The sequence below is a fragment of the Tamandua tetradactyla genome, chromosome 21 (genome assembly GCF_023851605.1).
Source record: "Tamandua tetradactyla isolate mTamTet1 chromosome 21, mTamTet1.pri, whole genome shotgun sequence".
In the NCBI taxonomy this organism is placed as follows: Eukaryota; Metazoa; Chordata; class Mammalia; order Pilosa; family Myrmecophagidae; genus Tamandua; species Tamandua tetradactyla.
In genome coordinates this window covers 7,454,374-7,478,679 of record NC_135347.1, presented here as the reverse complement: position 1 = coordinate 7,478,679, position 24,306 = coordinate 7,454,374, and the positions used below count along the sequence as shown (strand labels likewise).

Here is a 24,306-nt window from a genome sequence, read left to right as displayed (position 1 = left end):
ATCCCCATGGAGATAATCTAATCAAAAGATTCCAACCTATGTTGTTGAATGGGGATTAAAAAGAAATGATTGTTCCCATAAGATTGGATCAGGATTAAACCATGGCTTTTCTAGGGTGGATAATTCTTTCAAACCAGTACACCATCTCATCAAAAGTTACCATCTACAGTTGGGTGGGTCACTTCTCCATGGAAACAATCAAAAAAATCTCACCCAGAAATATTGAATGAAGATTAAAATGCATGAATTTTCTGGGGTAAACAACAGTTTCAAACTGACACATATGTCATATCTTATTCTTTTTTCTCTTTTTACCCTTATTGATAATCTTCATTTCTACACTCTTCTCCAAACCACTCTCTTCTGTCTTCATATATGCCTATAGTGGTTCCTTAAGAATTTCTTGTAGAGCAGAGCTCTCTTGTTCACAGTCTCTCTCAATAGCAGTCTGAAAAAATTTTGAACTCCCCCTCATTTTGAAGGACTGTTTTGCCAGATATAGAATTTTTATTGGCAGTTTTCTCTTTTAGTGCCTTACACATATTCCTGCCTCCATGTTTCTGCTGAGAAATCCTCACATAGTCTTACTGTATGAAATGGATTGCTTTTTCTTGCTGTTTTCAGAATTCTCTCTTTCATTTGATTTGATATGTCTATTCAGATCTGTTCTGTTTGGAGTACACTGAACATCTTGGACCTGTAATTTTATTTCTTTCATAAAAGATGGGAAATATTCAGTGATTATTTCCCCTATTATTCTGTCTTCCATTATCTCTTCTTTTCTACTTCTGGGACACCTATAACACAAATATCCATGCACTTCATGTTGTCATTCAATTCTCTGAGACCCTGATTATATTTTTCCATTCTTTTCCCAATCTCCTCTTTATATGTAAGATTTCAGATATCCTGTCCTCTAGTTTGCTAGCCCTTTCCCCTTCTTCTCTAAATATACTGTTGTTAAGTCTCCATGTTGTTTTTCATCTCCTTTATCATGCTTTTAAGTTCCATTCTTTTTTGTTTGTTCAAGCTTTTGAGTTCTTTTTTATGTCTTTTTTAAATCCTTCATCTCTTTTGTCATATCTTCCTTCAATTCATTGAAATGATACTAATTTTATTTAGTATGTTTATTTGAATACCTTTAATTAGTTGTTTCAACTCCTGTACCTCATTTGAATTATTAGTTTGTTCCTTTGACTGAGCCATATTTTCATACTAGGAACAGAATGACACATTACTTTTTGCTGATGTTTAGGCACCTGATTTCCTTGATTAATTGATTCTGGAGTTATTTTCACTCTTTTACCCAAGGCTCTCCAGTTGGTTGGATTTGTTCTCTATCTGTTCTTTGGCATTCAGTTCACCTTTTTCTAGACCTCTAGCATAGCTTCTGTTCAACTGATCAGAATTTTTCAGCTCTTTATTTAATGGCTCTTTCTCTGTCTATATGGAACCACTTTTTTTGAAGGTGTCCCCACATCAACCTCAGTCATATTTTCTCAGATAAGACAGGCCCACATTACAGAAGGAGGGTATAATCAATATGAAGTTTACTTGAGGATGAGACCAAGCAGGTTGTCAGAATTTCCTGTGAAGCCTCTTGACTCTGTGCTTTTCTTATCCTGTCCAGCAAGTGGCACTTGCCATCCTGCAGTTCCCCACAAACATAAAGTAGTATGGTGCCTTTAATTCTCAGCAGACCTTGTCTATGCCAGGATTATGGTTGAGACATAGGCTGGAATAGAAGATAAGCTTAAGCTGTTTCTATTTTCCAGCCCCTGGAAGTCTGAATTCTCTGAATGAGGCCATCACTTGAGCTGGGCCCTCCCCCTAACCCCTTTTCCTGAGGAAGGTACACCCTTAGAGAAGACATACCCAAAATAACTTGACAAGTTAGTTTGTCTCTCAGACATCTTAACTCCACCCTTGCCTGAGTTGACAATTGAAAATGCCTGAGGCTTTCTTTAATAAGCTTCTTAGCTTAGTTAAATAAGCTAGTTAAATAGTTAACTTAGAGTGTTAAAAAAAATGCAAAATCCCTTTTCAGAGCCAGTCCCCAGCCCCCAGTGTTCACGAGTCACAACCTGGAGTTGGCACCCAGCTCTATGTACCCCTTTTCTTGGGGCACAGCACTTTTCCAGTATTCTGAACTCAGCTAACTGCAAACGCCTGTGTTATTTTTTTATTTTTTATTTTATTTTATTTTTTATCATCACTACCTCTTCTTCTGGGAGAGACCTCAGGGTTCCTTTCCTGCTTGCTTTGTATTTATCTGTGCTCAGAGCTCATATTCACCAGTCCAAATTTGTTAATTAAAACCACAATTTGAGTTTTGTTGAACTACCTTCACCTGCTGCTAGCAGACTGCATCTTCTTCCTGTGGTGTAGTATCTCCAATACACCCTGCCATGCCAGTAGGGGAGGGATACTGGTTGTCTTAATTTTAGGACTTTACTTTAAGTTCTGCACTGTGATCTCAGTCCTTCTACCCACTCAGACTTATGTACAATGTGTTTCGGGTCACAGAAGTCCCCCAAACATTTGTTTCAGACAGTTCCTGGCTATTTACTAGCTGTTCCAGAGGACTGTTTAAATTGCACACCTTCTTACTCTGCCATCTTGCCCTGCCCTGAAATGAGGTTTTGCATTCTGTGCTTTAAAAAGAGCTTTATTTATTCAAATTTATACCTTTCATTAAAGCACACAAGACGTAAGTATATTGATCAATGGATTTTCCCAAAACCATCACCCAGATTTTTAAAAAAAGTGACCACTACCAGCACAACATAATATCCCCTGGTACCTGCTCCAGAGCTTATATATACCTTCTCTCCAGTTTTAACCATTCTCCTGATTTTAAACACCATGTAATCATTTTGGCTCTTTGTGTGTGTGTGTGTGTGTGTGTGTGTGTGTGTGTGTTATATGGCAGGGTCACATTCCATTCTTTTTCCACATGAGTATCCCATTATTGCAGCACCATTTGTTGAATTTTCTTGCTTGATTGTGGTTTTTGTTTGTTTGTGTGTTTGGGAAATCCATGGGCCAGGAACCGAATCTGGGTCTCCCGCATGGAGAATTCTACCACTGAACTACCCTTGCACCCCAGTTTGACTCTTCTTTAAATATAATCATGCATTATGTTCTGCTTTATTTTTGGTCTGGCTTCTTTTGTTTAGCATTTTCATTTCTGAAATTCAGTTTATGATTCCTGTAGAAGTGGTTTGATCATTTTTTTTGCTATATAATTTTCACTGTATAGATATTATGCAATTTTTCTATTTTACTCTTGATGGATATTTGGATTATTTCTAGTTTTAGGTAATGCAAATATTGCTGTTATAAACCTTATTTTACATGGCTGTTAACACAGATATATATGCATTTAAGTGGGCTGGATGATTAGGAATGTAATTACTTATTTATAGTTTCTGCCTATTCTCAGCCTCAGTAGAAATTGCCAGATAATTGGAAATCTTTTTGTCTTAATTTAAATCTATCATCTTTACTATTTCCTTCACATTCTGTGCTCTCTCTTTCTCTTCTTTATTGCCTTTAGATCAACCGGGTATTAACAAAATATTCATTTACTCATCTTTTAGTGATTACCAAAGATATTGGGTAACATGGTTTCTTGATTTAATAGGGTCTAATATAATTTAGTTATTTTGCTGCTTTATCTCCCTGTAACACTCCAGTCTTTTAGACAATTGTTGACATGTATTATTGTAGTTCTATATTTTATATTGTGATGGTTTGAAAGGATGCATGTCCCCTAGAAAAGCCATGTTTTAATTTAAATCCCATTTCATAAAGGTAGAATAATCCCTATTCAATACTGTATGTTTGAAACTGTAATGAGATCATCTCCCTGGAGTTGTGATTTAATCAAGAGTGGTTATTAGGCTGGATTAGGTGATGACATGTCTCCACCCATTTGGGTGGGTCTTGATAAGTTTTTGGAGTCCTATAAAAGAGGAAACATTTTGGAGAATTGAAGAGATTCAAAGAGAGCAGAGCAGAATGACATAGCTGTGAGAAGCAGAGTCCACCAGCCAGCAAGCTTTGGAGATGAAGAAGGAAAATGCCTCCCAGGGAGCTTCTTGAAACAGGAAGCCAGGATAAAAAGCTAGCAGATGACGCTGTGTTCACCACGTGCCCTTCCAGATGAGAGGAACCCTGACTGTGTTCACCATGTGCCTTTCCAGATGAGAGAGAAACTCTGACTGTGTTTACCATGTGCGCTTCAACTTGAGAGAGAAACCCTGAACTTAATCCGCCTTCTTGAACCAAGGTATCTTTCCTTGGATGCCTCTGATTGGAAATTTCTATCAACTTGTTTTAACTGGGACATTTTCTTGGCCTTAGAACTGTAAACTAGCAACTTATTAAATTCCCCTTTTTAAAAGCCATTCCATTTCAAGTATATTGCATTCCAGCAGCTAGCAAACTAGAACATATATAGAATCCTGGATCCATCACTGTCATCATTTTAGATGAGAATGCCCTTTCTGTTGTTTTTCACTATCATTACAATTCTTTCTTTCATTTGGAATTATTTCCCTCTGCTTAAAAATCTCCATTAAGTATTTTAGTATCAGTCTCTTAGTGAAAAACTCTATTATTTTTTATCTGAAAACATCTTTATTTCAACATCTAATTTTGCTAGGTACAGAATTCTAAGTTGACAATTATTTTCTTTTTTAACTTTAAAATGTCATTTGTTTTCTGGTTTCCATTGATTCTATTGAAAAGACAACTGTCAGACTTATTGTTGATTCTTTGGCAGTAAGATGAAAGATTTTTCACTGGCTCTTTTTAAGATTCTCTCTTTGAATTTGATTTTCAGAAGTTTTACTACATAGTGCCTATCTGAGTTTTTTTTTTTTTTAATGTATCCTACTTAGTTTCTAGATAGTCTTATATTTGTGGCTGGATATTTTTATCACTTTTGAAAAGTTTATCCATTATCTTTCCAAATACGTCTTGCTTCTCCCTCTCTCTCCTTTCTTTCTGACACTCTATTTGATCTTTTTATTCCTCCATGTCTCTCTTTTTTAAGTAGGAAGTCAGTCTTTATTACATTGTACTTGACAAAAGTTGGTTCTATCAGTGCTACAAAAAGATAGAAACAAATAAGGGTGAGAAGCAAAGTTCTGTATAGAGATGCTTATGGAAGGGTGCTAAGAAATGTTTGGGTTGGAAATGGCTGGGCATCAGCAGATAAAGCTCCAGGAGGACAGGTTATTCCTATGATGAAAACTGGCTTGTGTTCTAGATCCTTCCATGGCCAATATATCAGCTTCTTCATTTCCTTTGATGCCCCCATGACAAGGAACAAATTTTCATTGAATATTCATTCCTTGGGAAGCTTGATCAATCTTCTCAAAATCTGTTTTGTTGACAGCATCTCCTCCAAAAGCCATTTTCCATCCATTTTTCTTTCATGTTGCCAATTCATTCTGTCATGCCTTTGATGACAAACTTGCTCTCTTTTCCAATAATGAGTTTATCCAGGATTTGGTTCTTCACTTGCTCACTTGCTGTGTGGGCTGCCTGCAGTTCAGACCTTTGGTTTGTCTTACATACAGAAACATTCTCATTTATATTTAGAAGATTTTCAGGTTCCCAGTAGACCCCAATTCCTGCTTTTGCACCATCTCTTTCATTATTTTTTGCAGTTGCCATATGCATAAACCATTGGAGTGTGATCTTGGCCCCTGGCAGAAGCCTGTCCCCGTTTTCCCCAGAAACTCACACGTTCTTTTCCAATCTGAATGCTCAATGCCATCCCAGTATCCAGATAGGGGCTGTCTTTGGTGTCTATATTACTTCATGTCTCTTAATTGTGCTATGTATTTCCCATCCTTTTTTTGTTCTTGATCTATCAACCTGATTATTTTCTATTGATCTATCTTGATGCAACCTCCTCTCTCCTGCTGCTTCTAATGTGTTAAACCAATCTTTTGGGTCTTAATTTTATATATAGTACTTTTTAGTTTTGGAATTTCCATGTAATTCTATTTAAAAATAGATTCGGTTCTCAGGTTATTTTTTTAAAAATTGCTTTCATTTTTAGAAAGCATAACAAGCACAGTTATTTTAAATCCATTTCATAGTTATTTTAAAGTACCCTTTCTTGATTTCCAGACATTTGGTCTTTTTTTCCTGATATAGCTGGTGATATTTGATTGAATGCCAGACATTATTTATGAAACTCTTTAGAGAACATTAGGAACAATGGTTGATGCCACCGTTTACAAGGAAGGATTTACAATTGCCTCCTGACATGCAGTTAGAAATTCAGTCTGGGGTAGAACTGGTGCAAAGTTGAGTTCAAGTCTTTTATGAGAGTAGGCCCACATTCAGATCTTTCTCAATACCAAATTGTAGCATTTTGAGTCACCTACCTGGAAGTCTGAGGTGTTTGCCAAGTTTGCTCTTCCTTAGCAGACTCTAAATTCTCATTTTTGCTAACACAGCTCCATGAAACTTCCAAAAATTCTTCTCTTAGCCCTTGTTCTACTTAGCCTGATAGCCATGAATTTTCTTATAAATCAGTAAAGACCTCAAATGGGAAAGTAAAACAGAATGCTTAGCTCACCTGAATGCACTTTCCTTCTCTCTGAGATTATTGCCCCTTAGGTGGCAGTGCCCTTCTGAGGGATTTTAAGTGTAATTCTTACCATAAATAATTTTACCATCTTTGTTAACATTAGATCCAAAGTAGCCCTGAACTCCAAGATTTGGTTCTCCAAACCCACAACGTTGCTCACTTTCTATTCCTTCCAATCAAGGTTTTCTGCTGAGTCTCTTAAACTTTCCACTACGTGTAGCTTAGGAATTGACACATACCTTATGGTAAAACGAACGTCACTGCTACATCAAACTTACTTAAATGACCTTCATTCCTTACAGAATTCTGATACCTCCAGTCCTACTGGCCTTGATAGCTGCATTCTAATGAATTTTCCTGAAAAGCGTACTTGCTATGAGCAGTTCATTATTATTAGAAGCAGTTAAATCCAGTTTATAGGTATGCTAATATATTAAATGAATAAGTGTGATTTTATAAGAATATTGAACATACAGCATATCTTAAATACATATTTACAACTGTTCACTTTTAAAATAGCCTATCAAAAAATTCATTGTTATGTAATCTTCAACTCGGTGCTGTTTTCTAAAACAAATTCTAGAAACAGAGAAAAATTTATTTCTCCCAAGGAATTATGCAAAACAATTATTTTGGCCTGAAAACACACCATCTTAATGCATATGGTAAAATATGAAAAAATATATGTCTCTTCCTTTTAAATCATTTTTGTAAAAAAAAACCACTCATAGAGGAAATTTAATATATTTTCAGTAAAATAAAAAAAAGAAATAAATCAACCCCTGTCATTTATTAATCATTTCAGATGCCCGAAGTCTTTTTTAAAAATTAGCCATAAATCAGTATGTACATTCATCTTTTTTATTTAATATAAAACAATAGATATGTACCTTTTCTTGTGTTGGATGTCCTTGAAAAAAAGGCACATGTTGTTAAATTGCTTTCTTATTTCTATACATATATGGCAAAATATATCCACAACATATTATTATAATAGAAAACAAGATGGAGAAGGGAAAAGTACAGGTACTATTTGAGAAATGTGAGTAAGTTTGATTGTAGTGCAGAAAATGGAAATAATAAATTGGATATTTATTGCGTACTTATCTACAAAGTTAAGTTTACACCTTAAAAAACTGGAGGGACAATGCACATAGAATTGCCAATCATTCCTTTCAATGAGCTTTTCTCCAGGGTCAGCTCCAGATGGGAAATGTAAGTCTTTTATTTCCTTATGTAGTCTCAATTATTATGTGTTTCTAATAATAGGAACAAATCACTTCACTGAGTATGAGTCTTATATTTATGGCACATATTGCTCAATAAAAAAATGGCACACAAAAAATAGTAGTGCTGTCTAACAGAAATATAATGAAAGGTACGTAATTTTAAATATCCTCCTAGCCACAATAAAAAAAATTAAAAAAAACAGGTGAAATTAATTTTAATAATAGATTTTACTTATCCCAATGTATCAAGGATATTATCATTTCATCCTGTGGCACCAGCCTCACTTCAAGTGCTCAGTAGTCACCCGTAACTATTGGCTCCTGTTCTGGACTGTACAGATCAAATCATTCTTACACGGTGCTTGTTGAAGAATAGAGGTTCTCCCGGTAGAGGAAGACTTGGAAAGATGATCTATTAGTCCCTAAAGTGGTGCCTTCCTGGAAGATTTTATGTGTCATTCTTAGCATAAGTACTTCAATTGCATTTGCTGTATTTAGACCCAAATCCTGTGGAAGTTGTGACACATATGTGCTCCAGGTGGAGCAGGGAGGTGCCTTCGCCATGAAGGTAGCATTCGAGAGTTTTGCTTGTTTTTTTAGAATGGATGTGGTGTAAGAATGCAGAACTCACAGAAGTGGAATTGGATGAAATAACAGCATGAGCAAAATTACCAAAGTGGAAGAAACCAGGCTGTGCAGAAAAAAAAGATACTCCCATTAGGCTGTCTTTTCACCTCCTCTGCATTCCCAATATAGATGACTCTGGCTTATGGGAGTTCTTTGCTTCCAGAAAATACTTTCACTTGCCTGGTTTCATCAGGAGATCAAAATCCATCAATGTCAATTTGGGTCTAAATAGCACCTATTTCTCGAGGGCTCCAAAGAGTTCAGTAGCACAATTTTGCTTAGGGTGAAAAGGCACACGAGTGAATAAAGAGAAGAGATCATTTAATGTAGGAACATTTTTTTTTTTAACAATTTAGACTATTGGCCTGGCTGTTTGGAACTCAGAAGTCCTATTGATTTTATTAAATCTCAAACTACATTTGAATTTTAAGTTAAGCTCTTCGTTTTATAGAATATTGACAACTTTCAAAGTTGCTCTGTTTAGAATTCAGAATGACTAGAAATCTCACCACAAAGGTGGTATTAATATATTTTTTAATGTCTTTAAGCTTCCATGGTAGGTACATCTGTGATGTATTTCTTTGCTTGAATGTTTTTCGTTTTTGCAAAGGAACAGGCTCTAATTTATGGATGCTACAGATGACAATCTTCAACTAAAGTCTATTAATTTTAAAATTGCCAAGTGATTGTGTCAATATTTTGTTTTCCACATTAACACTGTGTACATATTAACGAGGCAATGTTTATACATATTAAAAAGCACATTGTGCAAACACTGGAATGCACTCATTACTTCAGGAGTATGCATTTATGGCATTCGGTTAGTTGACAGTCATTCAATTTAATGCTTTTTACATTCCCGTATTTGCAGTTCCATAATTTGGGTAGCTTCTGTCACATAAAGCAGATGGGAAACTTCATATTTGCTTATATCATAATTTGGGGCAAGGCAGAAGTTACTAAAATCATGTCTTGTTCTCCCAGTGTCTGCAAACCATTTCTTTGATAAATCTAACCGTTCCTGCACAGTTCATCGTGAAGAGAATGTGAGAAGGGTGAGTAGAAGATAACAAAGAATATTCTATTTTTCCAAAGTTAATTCAGTAAATATTTAGAAAAGTCCAGTTATGTTTCCAGTCCCTGCTCTAGGGATTGGTTATAAAAGATGGCTTTTGTCCTCTAGATGCCTGTAAGTCTAACAGGGACAGACAAGTAAACACATACCTGCCATTATAAGAGTATGAAAATGATGCTTTGGGAGCAGAGAGAGGCACAAGCTTTACTCCGTGGGAAGATAATAGGGAAGACAATAACTGGTTGAGATTTAATATGTTGGAGGAGTTCTGGCTAACAACAACAATTGAGGCAAGTGGGTATTCTTTAAAGAAGAAATAACGTGTTTCTTGTTGGGGATCTTAGTCTCTTATCTAGAACAAAGTCTTTAACTTGCACAGAATATGGGAAGAAGCAGGGGTTAATTTGGAGGCAGAACATAGAGTAGAGGAGCAAAAGAGGGATGAGAATAAAAGACGTTGTGTAGGGTAATGAAGATGCCGGGTTTAGGGGGGCACACATTATACAGTGTCTGGATAGAATAACGAGGGGCGCTACTAAGAAGAAGCAGATCGTCATTTATGTTTATAAGGAGGGACAAAGCTGCTAAAGTATGAAAAGGAGTCATTTCTGAGATCTGAGACTGAATCTAGAGTTTCAGGGAAACACAAATGGTTTTGCATAATTTAGATGCAAGGTATATGCTAGGGAGGAATAGAAGATGAAATTGAAAAACAAGTCAGGCTAAAATCACAAAATCACAAATGCTAAGCAACTGGGATCATATCTGGTAGCTAATGGAAAATGTATAGGCAGATTTGCTTTTTGGAAAACAACTGTGGCTTTACTGTGGAAGGTGGTTTGCTAGAGGGTAAGACTGGAATAAGGTTTACCAGTCAGGGATCTGATTTGATAGCTCAAATGAGAAACAGTGAGATTGGAACTGTGACAGGAGGGTTGCAAAAGAGGTGGGTAGATTCCAGTTATGTTAAAGTGTAAAAAAGCAAAACTACAAAAAAAAAAAATAGAACTTAGAGACTAATAGGTTGTAAATATGTGTGTTAAACATTTTTTTGTTGCTAAGGAAATATTCCCTCTTCATTATACAATCTGTGTAAAATATATGCCATGAAGACTATCTGAAATATATGCAAAGCTCCTGGTAGAGTGTCTGGAGTGAAATACATGCTCAATACATGTTTGCTCCTCTTTTTCTGAACCTTGGGGAATATACAAATATTCTGTTAGTGATCTCTTGTCTTCATCATCAATTTTGATTATTCCAATAATGCATTCTCATTGTAGATTAGTTGTAAATCATAGATAAGTAAAAAATAGTAAAAGGAAGAAACGTTATTCACAATTACTCCACTTAGAGATAGCTAAAATTAACATCATATCCTATGCCTTTCCATCCAACCTCTCTCTCTTTCTCTCTTACACACACAGTTGAAAAAGATAAAAAAATGAGTTTGTATTGTTCTTACAACTTTATTTTCAACATATATTTATGTGTTTGTAATTTTTATATTACCAAATATATGTAAAAGGCAGTATAATGGACCACCACATATCCATTGTTATCGTACAGATTTTGCCACATTAGATTCATTTATCCAACTTTCCTGTGTCTCTCTCTTTTATTTTTCCTTTGCCAAGGTATTTTAGAGCCAGTCCAGGCATCATATACTTCACTCAGTATTTCTAAAATATAGGGACTTTTTCTCACATAACCACAATGCAGTCATGTATACCTCATAATATTATCAGTAATTCCTTCTTATAATATGATTCTCAGTTCATGAGCAAGTTTCCTTGAATGTCTAAAAAATCTTTAAAATTTGAGTTATTGCTTAAAAAGACCACATATAACATGTTGTAATTATCTCTTTGGTATCTTTCAAGCTCGAACAATGATCTCCACTCTCACTTTTTTTCTAAATGCCATTGACTCACTAAAGAAGTTGTCATGGAAGCTAGAATGATAGTCCCCAAAAGATGTCCACTTCCTAATCCATGGACACTGTGGATTTGTTACTTTACATGGTAAAAGGCACTCTGAAGATGTGATTAAAGATTTTGAGATGGGAGGATTATCCTGGATTATCTGGGCAGATCCATTTAATCACAAGGGTACTTAAAAGTGGAAGATGGCGGCAAAAGAGAGAGGCAGAGAGAGATGTGATGGCGGGAGAATAGTCAGAGAAATGCAGCATTGTTGGCTTTGAAGATGGGAGGAGGGGGCCAAAAGCCAAGGAAAAGGCTTCTACACAAGGAAACAGATTCTGCCCCAAAGCCTCCAGAAGTAACTCAACCCCGCTGAGACCTTGATGTTAGCTGAGTGAGATCCATGTCAGATTCATAACCTACAGAACTATGGGACAGCACATTTTTGCTGTTTAAAGCCACTAAGTTTTGGGTAATTTGTTACAGGAGTCACAGAAATTTAATAGAGTTGTCTTGCAGAATATACCATCCTGGGATTGCCCACTTGATTCGTTATGGGGTCAATTAGCTTTTCCTTTGTTATTTGTATTCATTTAATATAATTCAGCTGGAGACTTGATTACATTCGGATTAAACTTTTTTGGCAAACTGCTTCATAGGTGGTTTTTTGAACTTCGTGTTTCATGGAATCATCTGACATACAACGTCTGATTGGCCTACATTTAGGGAGTTAATTTATGGCTAGCTGAGTGTTCATTACATGAGTCCTTGCAGTTATGAAGTTCAATTCAAGAAAACATAAAATGTCATGAAATTATTTACTGACAAATTGAATAATTATAAAAATGAATTCGATTTCAATTGTATCATCTATCAAAGAATCTCTTCTGTTAGTATGTTTGTTGGTCTGTCTTTTCTCATAATCCAAAGTGCTACATATCTGAGGACACAAAGAAAAAACAATGCAAACTAATTACAAATTGAAAAGTTTTAGGAAATTAGTGACAGCGGTATTAGGCTCAAGTTATAAACAAAACCACTGACAAATAAGATTATTTTACAGATGGTTTAATTAACAATTGAAAAAAACAAAATGTGCACAAGTTTTGACAAAATTAGGCTTCATCAGAGAATCCTATTTTCGATAAGTTGAAAACATAATATGCTTCATTAACAAAAATATAATGATGATAAAGTCAAATGCAAAGTGATGAATGTAGATTTATGCTCTCTTAATTTGGCAGGAAAAGACATCGTGGATATAAGCAAGCAATTGAACCATTATTTATTTTTAAAATTATAGAATCGCAATCATAACTTAAAATATGTTCAATGTAAAATGAGCTTTTCATAATTTTAGTTTGATTTGTAAAGTCCTAACCAATCTTTTTGTTCACTCTTTGAGGGCTTTCTTCTCCATTTTATGTGGATTAAATGCAAATGTCTCTCATCCTTACCAATCATTTATACATAATAAAGAACTCATTTATCAAATTAAGAAATTTTAATGAATATCCAATATTTTGACAATGGATCCATGGGGTTTGGTAAATTAAACAGAGGGTTAGAATCCTTTTCTAGAAAGCAAAATGAATCTATACTCATAATTAAATATTTAAAAACTTCACAAAATAAGAATATATATGCTATAGGTACATGTCCAGAAGGATAAATCCTGGTTTCAGGGAAAGAGATTTTAATTGGAGTAACTGGAAGGAAGTGGAGGAAACTTAACCATATCTAACATTTTACTTTTAAAAGAACTTACATATCACAAATAGTTAGCTTCGGTTGAATCTGAGTGATGGCCAATTTGATTTGTTTTATTCTATCATTTTATGGTTTTTTTTCAGTTTTATAAAAGAATAAAAAGCAAGTTGAAATTAAATAGAATTTCTCTAGTTTTGCTGAGTATAATATTTTTTGCCTGTTTGTTTTCCTCACTAGAATATAATCTTTCAGAGGAATGTCTTATTCATTTTCTGATGTCTTACTCATTTTTGCATTGATCTCCTTGTTTAACCTAGAGCTTTCTAAGTAGTAAATGCTTATAAAAAGATGCTAATAAATCCTTGCTGCAATGATTCAGAAGATTCTTAGTTGTGGATTTAAGATTTAATTTAAACATTCTTGGCATTTACTACATCCTTTAAATTTCTCTAATTGGTATGAGCCTATTAATCACTAAATTGAATTATACTAATTAAGTTAAAAGTGGAACAGTAATGGTGGCTCTATTTTGTAGGGTATTTTATTTTGCTCCCTTTAATCAGCAAGTGCTCATACAATTTTTTGGAAGACTTTACGGTGGTCTTTAAACCAAACAAAATTGTCCTGGTACTAATAAACTGCAGTAGTATATTTTTAACTGCAAGAATAATTTAATTAAAATAATTTTAATTTGAATTAAAATAATGAAAAACATATAATATCTTTAACTCAAATAATTTTGAACTGTCTCTCATTTAGCATTTTCCTCTGGAGCACGTATTTTACCCTGAAGTGAGATGGCAGCTTTGCAGAAATCACAACAGCAAACTCAATGTTTTGGGAATTTAATGACAAACTTTCACATGACAAAATAACTGAAAGTTCTTCAATTCCCTCCAGCATTTGGTAAGGGGTTAATATACAATTCTGGACATGTTTTTAGCACAAACCTTACCTATCTATCTATATCTAGCTAGCTAGCTAGCTACCATCTATCTGTCAATCATATCATTTGCTATCTATCTATGTATTATTTATTAATCTTCTATTTAATATACTATCTGTCTCTGTATATTAACCACTTCACTGCCTTAAATCTGATACAATATTTTGATACAATATTTTGATATAAAGAAAATTGGATTTATTGCTTTTGCCTTTAAGGGAATTCTTTAACAATATCTTAAACACTAACTCAGGAAATGTTTTAAACAGTCAGAGAATTATTGAAAATATTAATTCAAACACTCATGTGTCTACCACCCAGATTTAACAAATGAAACTTTCTTTCCTTTTATAATCCATGAGTTAATATACTTATGAGGCTTGGACTTTCCAAGGCTTTTGGATTGCCAGTCTCTTTTGAAAATTTAATAAAACCTGTGGTTCTTCTCTCAGAAAAATTTACACAGGTGCAAAATTTTAAATAAATATCAGAGAATGTATGAACTCTCCAGAGTCCAATTTAAGAATTCCTAGTACAAAGCAAACATCTGTCTGTATTATCCACTGCGAATGGACTTTGGAGTTTCCACTGACGCAGATATATGAAATACAATAGGTGAGTCCAAAATAACAAAAGTTAACCAAGCTGTTTAGAAAATCAAATTCAAAACTTTGGAATTTTAGTAAGTGGGGTAACTTTCAAATGCCATGTGAAGAATTAGTTATAGAGTTTCGAATGATTTATTGATCTTGAAGTAAAATCCAGAGTTTTTTTCAGGCAGTGTGAATCACCATCCTATATAAATAACTGGTTATTTCAGATTATCTGCTGATAGACCATGGGGATAAAGGGTACAAAACAGGTTGTTAGATGTTGAGTGGCATTTCTTTCAGTATAGTCAGCTTAGCCAAGTCATCATATATTAAACCATTGTGGTAATCACAGAGGGAGATAAAATGCAAATAGGTATTTTTCATGAAGGATTTCAAGTATTCAAAAAAAATTATGACATTTTTTATCTCCAAAATGTCTGCTGAAAAGTTTACTGAACTTCCCAACTATGACCTTACTTATTGTATGACGTACTTATTACTCATCATTGAAATTGTTTAGAATTGCTGATACACAGGGATAGCCAAAAGCAGATCAAAGAAGGCCAATTTAATAGCAGTGGTGAAGAATAATCAAATTCTCTTTACAGGTAAGTTGCTATTGAACAAAATGCAATTTTACTATCCTTATTAGCTCAATATAGTCAGTTGTTTTTGAAACACAAAATGAGTCTTTATGTATCAATTACTCATTATTTCTAGAAATTCTCTGAGTTTACTTCTACAAAGCATACCATGTTTATTAGAGGCTAAATAATAAATATATGCTAATTTGAAGCTTACACATATGCTATTAAAATTCAACAGTATCCTCAGCAATTGTTTAGGTCTTAGGCCAATAAAATATAGATAGATAGATAGATAGATAGATAGATAGATAGATAGATAGATAGATAGATAGATAGATAGATGATAGATTTTATAGGGAGAAGTTTTTCATCACTGAAATTGTTTAGAATTGCTGGTACACAGGGATAGCCCAAAGCAGATCAAATTGTAGTCAATTTTATTATTGTCTTTACCTTATTGTTCTCAGCCAATGAATTCCCCAATTGCCTAATCCCGCCACCCCACTGGTGGCACTTTGTAGGTTTAGATACAAGGCTATATGTTATCTAACAAGGCTGCAGGGGAGTAGACTCAGTTCTAGCTCCCTATCAACAAGGAGCTAGATCTATGATATTGAGCTGCTCAGTTCTCTGGGTCTCAGTTCTTTCATCAGGTAGATAAAGGCAGCTGGATTACACCCTCCCTGGAATTCTAGTTTTAAATGCAACTAGTATTTAAGAATGATCAGAATGCATGTTTTTGAGGCCTGTGTCTGGAGATATGCTGAGTGCTGGTCTGGGAACTATGTCAGGTTCTAATCACTGCGGTGCTCTGCAACCTCAAGCACATTCCTTAACCATCTACTTATATCTACCTCACTTTCATTATCTGTAAAATGGGAGCACTGAACCAGATGATTTCTGATCTCTCTTTCATGTCCGAGTGTTCTGTAAGTCTGCATCTTATCTGCATATTGTCCAAAGTATTAATTATACTGTTCATTTCATGCATTCATTTACTTAGTTGTCATGGAGCTAATAAAGACACAGGCTCTCAAGAATGGAATAGGACCTTTGGCTCACTAGTATTGAGACAGATGAAGGTCAGAGAGAGTGCCTTTCATATTTCATGATAATTGCATGTAATGATTAATGAGTGTACTTCTTCTATATAGGATTAAATTTCAGTGCAATTTATTGTCTTATCCACTTGAGCCTAGTTCATAAAGATTTGTGTTATCTAATACAAACTTGCTTTTTCACATCATTTCCAGAAATTGTTGCAAGTAACATACACATTTGCTAGACCTGTTTAGGTCTGACTTCTCTCCCAGGCTTCAGCTCAAACTTACTTGCAGATCATCCTCATGACCTCACAATTACTAAGCTCTCCAGCTTCAAGGATAGCTAGCCCAGTTCTCCAATTCTTCCCCAGATCCTATGCTCTAGTTTTACTAGACAGCTCTGTCTCCAATGTCAATAGGCGTCTGATGTCTGATGCCTCATGGAAATTGCTCTGCATTTAATTTACTTTTTAGTCTTATTTTAAATTATTCTTTCCTGCTCAAAACCCTACCCTCAATGTACCCTATCACATGTGTCATATCTCTGCATGAAATTACCAGATCTGCATCTATCTATTTATCCTCTCTCTACTTGCACTGGACTGTAAGCCACTAAAAAGTTGGGCATGCATCATTTTTAAATCCAAAACTATAGGACACTAATCACATGTAGATGTATTAAGCAGCACACATATAATCTAATGAGTTCATAAATATGCTTTTTATTTTCCATAAAATTGTTTGTTTAAGGGTGGAAAGCTTATCCTGCATATTTTTATCCTAGATCTTAGCCTTCTGGGTAGAAGACAAGATATACTTTAGGATACCTGTGGAATTTAAGCAAGGGAATTCTCTAAGCTGCAGTTTAGAAGTAGTATATCAATGGGAACTGCAATAAATGAAGTGAATTGGGGCGAGACTGAAGCAAAGGATAATGCGCCATTAAGATGGCATGACCTCAGAATGTCCTTGAAGGCAGGTGCATTCAAAGCGGGGTGTTTGGAGGGTGCTCAGTCAGACTGATGAGTGAGTGAGGGAGAGGAGTAGAAAATAAAGGGGGCCTCTTCTAAGGAAGAAAACAGAGATGAAATGGTTCCACCTGTGTTTTATTTCCTCAAGCAAATTTCTGACATCAAATAAATGACTCACTTGCCTCAGCAATTTGGTTTTTGGAACAATTCGTTGCCTCCAGACTATAAATCCAGTTTGCTGGCTTTTTCTATAATACTAGACTTAGACATAAACAATCTAATTACCAAAGCCTCTAAAAGGAAAGAAAAAAATTGAGGTTACAAGTTATTTTTTTAATGACATTATGTCACAGTGATCTTTTCAAAAAATTTTCGGGTAATTTTATTCATGGCTTCCTGATTGAGGTTAAAAGCTGGAGTCATTAACATGGCGTGCACAGTCAACCACAAGTCTGGCCAATTACCTCTCCAGCCTCAAATCCTATTGATTTTCCCCTGGCTCTCTCCAACGACAACAACCTCCTTTCATCCATGTCAAAGCACTTGTTTCTTTCAAATGTATCATCTAATATATGTATTTACTTTGTGTATTGTCTGTTTTCTCCATTATAACATAAATTCCATCATGAGACAGATTTCTGACTGTTATGCTAAATGCATATGCCTAGAAGGGGTGCCTGGCACATAGTAAACCCTAACCTAATAGATAAATGTTGAATGAATGAACAATTGTGATAGGAATTAAATGATGGCTATTTGTTTGGGAAGCAAAATGAGATTAAAGGGGAGTAATCCCTTGGTTCCCTTGGGTTGGAGGAAGCAGGTGAATCAGAGGAATCATGGTTAAATGTAGGTTATTGTCAGACTTCTACGTTTTTGTTTTTTTGTGTATGGTTTTATGAATTCGTATTATATTGTTATAAAAACTAAATAAAATGACTGACTATTTGCCATCTAAAAAATGAGATCATAAATCTATCACAGAATGTGACGTAGAAATATAAAAATGATGAAACTCTTTTTTTACTTATATATGAGCATGCAGAAGGAATTTGATTTTCCTTTGTTCGTCTTAGGCCACTCTTCATTTTAATCAGATAGTCCTTGGTGATTGTGTTAGTTTGCAAGCTGCTAGAATGTGATAGACCAGAACTGGAATGGATTTTATAAGGGGGAATTTAATAAGTTACAAATTTATAGTTTTAATCCCATAAAAATGTCCAAACTAAGGCATCCAGGTTAGATACTTTAATTTAAGGAAGGCCGATGAGTTAGGAACACTTCTATCAGCTCGATAGTCATGTGGTTGGCATCTGCTGGTCCCTTGCTATTGGCCTTCATTGCTTTCAGCCTCTGTTCCTGTGGGGTTTCCTCACTTTGCTTCTCCAGGGCTGGCTTTCATCTCTTGGTTTCCCTTGGCTCTCTCCAGGTTCTGGTTTGCTTAACATCTCATGGCAATGTCTGCTGGAATCCAAGCATCTCCAGACATCTGTAACTCAGTTCTTCAAGTGTCAGCATCTGTGTCAGCTCTGGGCTCTGTTGGCTCTGTAGTTTCTGTCAGCTCTGAGCTCTCTCCAAAATGTTTCATCTTTTAAAAGACTCTAGTAAATTAATCCAGACCCACTTGGAATGGGTGGAGTTATATCTCCATCCAATCCAAAGGTCACACCCACAATTGGGTGTGTCACAACTCTGTGGAGATAATTTAATCGAAAGACTCCAACTTGCACTATTGGATTAGGATTAAAAGAAACAACTGCTCCCACAAGATTGGATCAGGATTAGCACATGACTTTTCTGGCATACATAATACTTTCAAATTGGCACAGTGATGCAACAATCCTTGATTTTCTCTGTCCATAGTTTTCATTGCTAATAGAATCTATGTCTCCCCCAAATAATACCATTATTTTTTATTGCATCCTGGTAGATAAAAAGGGGATAGAAGAGGAGAGAAAGAGCAAAGGAGAGGTAAATAAAAGAGGAGGAAGACAAAGACCATGGTCTCTGCTACTCTCTCTAGTTTTAGTCATGTTAACTTTCTTTTCTGTTTCTTGCTGTCACAAGGAGTATTTCCAGATTTCCCTGCTGAGAAAGATGGGCTGAACTTCACTTTTCTTGGTGCTGAGACTAAGCACTTCTGTATATGAGACACCTGGTAAATGAAATGAAGAGAGCAGAGAATTTGTAGAGGACAGAGAGTAAATAGCCTCCTTTCCAAATAATACTTTATGATTTATTTTACTTTAGAGAGAAAGCACGTTCATTTTTACTTAGGCAATTGTTTTCAAGATATGTTTTTCACAGATTATAATAATCGTCTTTTCTACGTGTGACATATTCTCATAGAAACTAGGTTCTGAAAGCACAGCAGGAGGGAAAAGTTGATGCTCTTCCTGCAGGGTTATTTGTTGTTACTGTCGCTGGAGGAGGAAGGACCAGACAGCACAGCAAGGGGCAGGTCACACTTGGCAGAAACAACAGTGTAAAAGCAAAAAAAAAAAAGAAAAATGTAAGACTTCAATTATGTATTAGAGAAGTGTGTTCAGTTAATGATCACAGCAGATGCAGATTTGTTTACACACACAAAAATGTAGTCTCCCCACACTTTCTGTTCAACCTGGAAAACACAGCCTCATTAGTGAGAAAGATTCTGCTCTAATTATTCTTCAAATTAGAAATTTCTTTAGGAATGTGGTCCATCCCAGTTATCTGAAAAGAGAAATCTCAAGAGGAATTTATTGACCCTGAATTTGGGAAAGCGCCACTTTAGAGTCTGTGCTACCTTGCTAAGCAGGATATTTTCTGACAACCTGTTCCCTTGCCAATAGGACAATATCTAGACATGGTAAATTCAGAAGATGACCCCTCCGTCATAAAGTTGAAGAGGAAGTCCAACTTGAGTGAATGAAATCAATTGAGCAAGTTGGCAACTGCTTTTATCCATGACAAATAACAATTAGTAATCCCTAGCATCTTTACTATGCATCCAAATCCCTTCTCATACACCTTATTTCAGTCAGTTTTGTAAATAGCAGCAGTATGAGTTAGTTAGAAGAAATTGGTAATTTCTTCTTGGTACCAGTTGATAGCAATTTTAAATGACTTCTAGCAAAATATGAGATACTACTAGACAGGCCATTCTAACCCCGGCTGGAGGAGTTTCCCCACAGGGTACATATTACTACTCTTTGCTCATAGCAAAATTTGGGATTAAATTTTACTTGGAAGATGGATGCAGGGATTTATCTGCTTAGAGGACATCAGAAAGGCAAGTAGACGTCATAATGGCAGAGTTTTAGACTCCAAGTGGAATATTAATACATGTAAAATAGCCACAAAATAAAAGTTCTAAAATTTAGGAAACTTTATTATAAATAAAAGTAGCAATAGCTGGCAACTTCAACAAAAGAAAGAAATTCTAGAAATATATATATATTTTGCAGCAGCAGCAGCAGAAGAAATGTCAGATTTCACTACTTTGGAATAAGCTTTATGTGTCTGGGGTCCTCAAGACCACCTCAGGCTCAGTGATTATGCAGAAGGACTCAGAGGGCTCAAGCTCTTATACTCACAATTAAGTTCATTATAGTGAAAGGATTTAGATTAAAATCCACAAAGGGAAAATTTGCCTGGGAAAAGGTACAGGAGAAATCAGGTACACGCTTCTGGGTGTCTCCTCTCAGAGCCACACAGGAAACACTTAATTCTCCCTACAAGGGTGTGTGAAAATATACACAAAATGTTGCCAACCAGAATAGGTCACCTGACTCTAAGTGCTCAGGGATTTTATGCATGAACAACTCAGCTAGTCAAAAATAGGTGTTCACCATAAATCACATTGTTAGCATAGATTACCCAGTCAAACTGGTACAGTGTTGCCTAATACCTTAGCCATTCAAAAACACTAATAAGGCAGAACATTCCAAGAGCTCAGAGCTCAGCTCCCAGCAACTGGCCAGTCCTGAAAACAGGATTTTCTTGGGAATGTGCAGGGTTTGAGCAACCCAGAGTTGCTGAGTTAACCCTTTTCTTGCACATCATGAAATCTCAGTGTAGACACACCAAAATAACTAAGTAAAGAAAGCCTCCTTGAGACTAGTTTCCTCTCTGCTATGGTCATGTGATTCCAATACCCTTTATATATGATCATGATGACCCTTTTAATAAATTTAATTTAATTTATTAAATTAAATTTTCAGATAAGCAGTTTTTATTGTGTTATTCTAATACTCTCACACATTCAGCTCTCTTAAGTAATTAATATAACTTCATACTAACTGAATTGGTTCACTCTCTATACGGTTACTTTAGCAGCAAGTGTACGAAATTTAAGACTTCCTATTCTGTCTTGCTTTCCATTTCTTCACCTCAATATTTTGTGAAATGTGCATGTTTATCCCAAAAAAAGTAGCTGAGCCACTTCAAATTTTTCTAATTGTATGGTTTACTTTTTACTTATCTGCATTTTACAAATGGATATGTATTGTTATCAAATGATAGCTATACAGGGTTTTAAAAATAAAATATTTTCTGACAAACAGGTGAAAAATCCCTTATCTATGATTCCAATTTCCAAAAATGAAATGATTTTTTAAACTAATTTTCTAGAAAATCTTATCTAAATTTACTAAAAGCTATTTGTAATCTGGTTTTCATAATCCCATGTACTGTGAATATTCAAATGTTTAACTTCAAAAGTCTGAATATATGTAATTATAGGATGATGCCCATGACTCCTTTGGAAGCATTATATGCTATATATTATTTTTGCATGCTATTATATTTCTGAATTTGAAAATTTCTAAAATTCTGAATTCTGAATAACCAAATAACCTTGAATCTGGACAGAAACCCAGGCCATGGAATTATTCTAGCATTTCCTTTGACATTTTTATTTACATTTCATGGCTAATACTTTCATACTTCTAAGAAGTATGCTTTATGCTGCTTTCTCAGTTTCCGAATTTGGACAATACCTTTTCACTAATAAGAAGATAAAAGATGATGATTTTTCTCTCATATCACACACATACTTTAAAATTTCTCATATTCCCAAAACAGGTATGTTATGCTTTGGATGTTGCTTCAGTTTGCTAATGCTTCCAGGAGGCAATGTACCAGGTTCCAGGGGTCTTGAGGGCTTCTAAACATGCTCTGAGTTCAGACCTCATGGTCAAAATCTACAAATCCAACTGTGAATATATATATATATACATATATTTCATGTATTAAAGACTGCTGAGAGACTGAAATGGCTGCTCTGGTAAGGTTTTCTGTTTTCAGCTTGGCACACCAGAAGAGAACATCCCTTGAAAAAAATGGGGGGGATGGGGATCAGTGACTAGAACTCTTTTAGAAGCCAGAGCAAATTAAGAATTTTATTTGAGAAGAATAAAATGTACTTTGATCTGAGATGTAGAGATCTTGCCCCTCTTACTAGAAGCAGGTGATTTGCCCATGAAACTCATGGGCTTCTGCATGTTTTTTGATTATGAATAAAGTCTAGTCCCAAAGGTCAAGTTGTCTGAAGGAACCAAGTGTGATGGTGGTTGTTGGGTGTGTCATTAGAACTTGTCATCTCAACCCAGAAATAAGAAAGAAAGGATGATTGAGTCTAAGGTTTCTCTCTTACATGGTGAGGTCTGTCCTGCACTCCAGGCCTCTGGTTTCAAGCAGTTTTCTCAGAATCTCTAAGCATCTCTATCTGAGCTTTCTTCAAAATATTCTCCTCTTAAAGGACTCCAGTAAGCTAATTAAGACCCACCTTGAATGGGCGGGGTCATATCTCCATGGAAACAATCTAATCAAAAGATCCCATACACAATAGGCCTACCCCCAAAAGATTGAATTAGAACTAAAGAACATGGCTTTTCTGGGGTACATAGCAGGTGATATTAAAATTTTATTCCTTTATGCCTACTGTTTTAGAGCTGACACATAATCTATCACTTTTTTTTCTTGGAGCTCCCTATATTCATCTTATTCTCTGCACTGGTTTGTCTTTAAGTCTGCTTCAAGATATTAACCTGGAATGTTTTCATGAAGTAAGCTTCAAATATTCTACACATTTCTCCTGTGTTGAGTGCCTTGTTTCATGGATTCCAAGGCTTTCTTTTTGTTGATTTTTTACATAGTTTGGTGGAATTTATCTCAGAGAATCTTTGTAAGGATCATAGGAAGTACAGATTTTCTGAAATAGGGTCTTTACATTTATCTCTCTTTGACATTTTATGGATAGTCTGGATGGGTATAGAAATCAAGATTAGAAATAATCTTCAGGCTAGATTGTGAAGGAATAGATTAAGTGTCTTTCAGTTTCTAATGTTGTAGTTGAGAAATTGATGTCATTCAGAAAATTGATTACTTGAAAATTTATTTTTATGTTTCTTTTTATTGTACCTGAAAATATCATACTAATATAACTTGGTATGATTATTTTTTCCTGCGTAAAATTTTTCACTTAACTCCAATTTCCATAGCTGCTCTGCTGTGGTTCTATTCAATGTCATCTTCCCTGTGGGACCAGAGCTGACATGTCTCACGGCAGAGGAAAAAGAGCCATGATTATTCAAATGTCTCTGACCACTTATACTAGGAAGTAATACAGGTACATCTGCTCACATTTTATTAACCAAAGTAAATCACCTATTCAATATTGCCTTCAATAGAATAGGAAAGGACATATCAGGTCTTGATCTGATCACATCACTATTTTTTCTTTCCATTTTTGGTTAGTCAATTTCCTTATAAATAGATCTTCCATTTCTCCAGGATGGAAAGTATTTTTCTCACTGTTAAGTGTTCTGGGAATTGTAAAGGGTGAATGACAATTTTATTCTTTACCATGGAGGGTAACTCTTACACCTAATTGCCATGTTTTCCATATATATATATATACCTCAGCCTCAGTTGTGTCTTCTGTCTCCAAGTCCAGAAACTTTCTAGTTTCAAGTTTCATAAAATAAATTTCTACATGTCTTC

At 35.2% G+C, this 24,306-nt stretch overlaps 1 long non-coding RNA gene across 5 annotated transcripts in view; it reads left to right on the top strand.

Moving 5' to 3' along the window:
• LOC143665448 (uncharacterized) overlaps positions 1-24,306 on the top strand; it is a 128,595-nt gene that overhangs the window by 42,474 nt on the left and 61,815 nt on the right. For 4 of the 5 annotated variants that reach the window (XR_013166974.1, XR_013166975.1, XR_013166972.1 and 1 more), the window contains exons 2-3: positions 9,457-9,527; positions 13,942-14,088. This is a non-coding gene — a long non-coding RNA (uncharacterized LOC143665448). Of the gene's footprint in view, positions 1-9,456; positions 9,528-13,941; positions 14,089-15,241; positions 15,330-24,306 lie in introns of all 5 variants that reach the window. The other variant, XR_013166973.1, reaches the window with a different exon arrangement.